Here is a 2,614-nt window from a genome sequence, read left to right as displayed (position 1 = left end):
GAGTTTAAATTCTGCCGTCAACTTTGTTCTTCACCCTTTTGGGGTCGATAAAATAAGAACCATTTCAGTGGTGGGCCAATGTAATCAGCTTAAACCATCCCACAAAATTACTGGCTTTGCACCAAAATCTGAGTTTAAATTCTGCCAACGTCAACTTTGTTCTTCACCCTTTTGGGGTCGATAAAATAAGAACCATTTCAGTGGTGGGCCAATGTAATCAGCTTAAACCATCCCACAAAATTACTGGCTTTGCACCAAAATCTGAGTTTAAATTCTGCCAACGTCAACTTTGTTCTTCACCCTTTTGGGGTCGATAAAATAAGAACCATTTCAGTGGTGGGCCAATGTAATCAGCTTAAACCATCCCACAAAATTACTGGCTTTGCACCAAAATCTGAGTTTAAATTCTGCCAATGTCAACTTTGTCCTTCACCCTTTTGGGGTCGATAAAATAAGAACCATTTCAGTGGTGGGCCAATGTAATCAGCTTAAACCATCCCACAAAATTACTGGCTTTGCACCAAAATCTGAGTTTAAATTCTGCCAATGTCAACTTTGTCCTTCACCCTTTTGGGGGTCAATAAAATAAGAACCAGTTCTGTAATGAGGTTGATGTAATCAATTTATCTCCTCCTGCAAAATTGCTGGCCTTGTGCCAAAATTCAAAGCCTTTGTTTAGTATGCAGAATGTGATGAGTTGACAGAAAGTGATGAGCAGCATACTGGGCCAAATGTTTAGCAGCATTTCATCTGGCGTTGGGTTCTGCCGATGTCTACTTTGCCTTTCACTCTTTCGGGGTCAATTAGAACCATTTCAAAAGCAGTGAGCTGGCAGAAATGTTCGCATGCCAGGTGAAATGTTTAACAGTATTTCATCTTAATATCCATTTAAGGCGGTGAGCTGGCAGAAACGTTAGTACGCCGGGCGAAATGCTTAGCCGTATTTCGTCTGCTGTTACGATGTGAGTTCAAATTCCGCCGAGGTCGACTTTGCCTTTCATCCTTTCAGGGTCGATAAATTAAGTACCAGTTACACACTGGGGTCGATGTAATCGACTTAATACCTATGTCTGTCCTTGTTTGTCCCCTCTGTGTTTAGCCCCTTGTGGGTTATAAAGAAATAAGTATTTCATCAATCTTTACATTCTGAGTTCAAATTCTCCTGAGGTTGACTTTGCCTTTCATCCTTTCGGGGTTGATAAATTAAGAACTAGTTGCGTTCTGGGGTTGCTCTAATCGACTGGCCCCCTCCCCAAAAATTTCAGGCCTTGTGCCTAGAGTAGAAAAGAATATTGCTTTAAGGTGGCAAGCTGACAGATACGTTAGCCTGCCAGACAAAATGCTTAGTTGGTATTTCATCTGTCTTTATGTTGTGAGTTCAAATCCCGCCAAGGTCGACTTGATCAATAAATTAAGAACTGGTTACATACTGGGGTTGATCTAATCGACTGGCCCCCTCCCCAAAAATTTCAGGCCTTGTGCCTAGAGTAGAAAAGAATATTGCTTTAAGGTGGCAAGCTGACAGATACGTTAGCCTGCCAGACAAAATGCTTAGTTGGTATTTCATCTGTCTTTATGTTGTGAGTTCAAATCCCGCCAAGGTCGACTTGATCAATAAATTAAGAACTGGTTACATACTGGGGTTGATCTAATCGACTGGCCCCCTCCCCAAAAATTTCAGGCCTTGTGCCTAGAGTAGAAAAGAATATTGTTTTAAGGAAGCAAGCTGGCAGAAACATTAGCACGCCAGGCAAAATACTTAGCGGTATTTCGTCTGTCTTTCTGTTCTGAGTTCAAATTCCACCGAGGTCAACTTTGCCTTTCATCCTTTCTGGGTCGATTAATTAAGAGCCAGTTGTGTACTGGGGTCAATCTAATCAACTGTCCCCACTCCCCAAAATTTCGGGCCTTGTGCCTAGAGCAGAAAAGAATAAGAACTGTTTCAGTACTGGGATCAATGTAATTTGACTTATCCCCACCCACAAAATTACTGGTTTTGTGCCAAAACTTGGAATCATTATTTTGTATGCAGAAGGCAATAAGCTGGCTGAATCTTTAGAATGTCGGGCAAAATGCTTCGTAGCATTTCATCTGGTTTATTGTTCGGAGTCTAAATTCCGTCAAGGTTGACTTTACTTTTCGACTTTTCGGGTTTGATAAAATAAGTACCATTTCAAAACTGGGGGTCAATGTAATCGACTCGTTCCCTCCCATGAGATTACTGGCCTTGTACCAAAATCTGAGTTGAAATTCCTGTGATGTCAGCTTTGCCTTTCACCCTTTTGGGGTCAATAAAACAAGAACAAGTTCAGTACTAAGGTCAATGTAATTAATTGACTTATCACCGCCCATAAAATTATTGGTTTGTGCCAAAATTTGAAGCCATCATTTTGTATGCAGAAGATGATGTGTTGGCAGAACTGTTACCACGCTGGGCAAAATGCTACGCAGCATTTCATCCGGTTTATTGTTCTGAGTTTAAATTCTGCCAAGGTTAACTTTGTTTTCCATCCTTTTGGGGTTGATAAAATAATTACCATTTCAGTACTGGGGTCATTGTAATTGACTTGTCTCCTCCCATAAAATTATTGGCCTTGTGCCAAATTTTGAAACC

General features: G+C 40.9%; 1 long non-coding RNA gene across 1 annotated transcript in view; it reads left to right on the top strand.

The window, feature by feature from the left end:
- The window catches only part of LOC118766433, an 11,779-nt gene extending 10,945 nt beyond the window's left edge, over positions 1-834 (top strand). The window contains exon 3 of the long non-coding RNA XR_005002366.1: positions 825-834. This is a non-coding gene — a long non-coding RNA (uncharacterized LOC118766433). The remainder of the gene's footprint in view (positions 1-824) is intronic.
- Positions 835-2,614: the final 1,780 nt, after the last annotated feature.

This window comes from Octopus sinensis, linkage group LG15 (genome assembly GCF_006345805.1).
Source record: "Octopus sinensis linkage group LG15, ASM634580v1, whole genome shotgun sequence".
Classification (NCBI taxonomy): domain Eukaryota; kingdom Metazoa; phylum Mollusca; class Cephalopoda; order Octopoda; family Octopodidae; genus Octopus; species Octopus sinensis.
The sequence above is the reverse complement of the archived record's forward strand: the minus strand, read 5'-3'. Positions and strand labels throughout refer to the sequence as shown.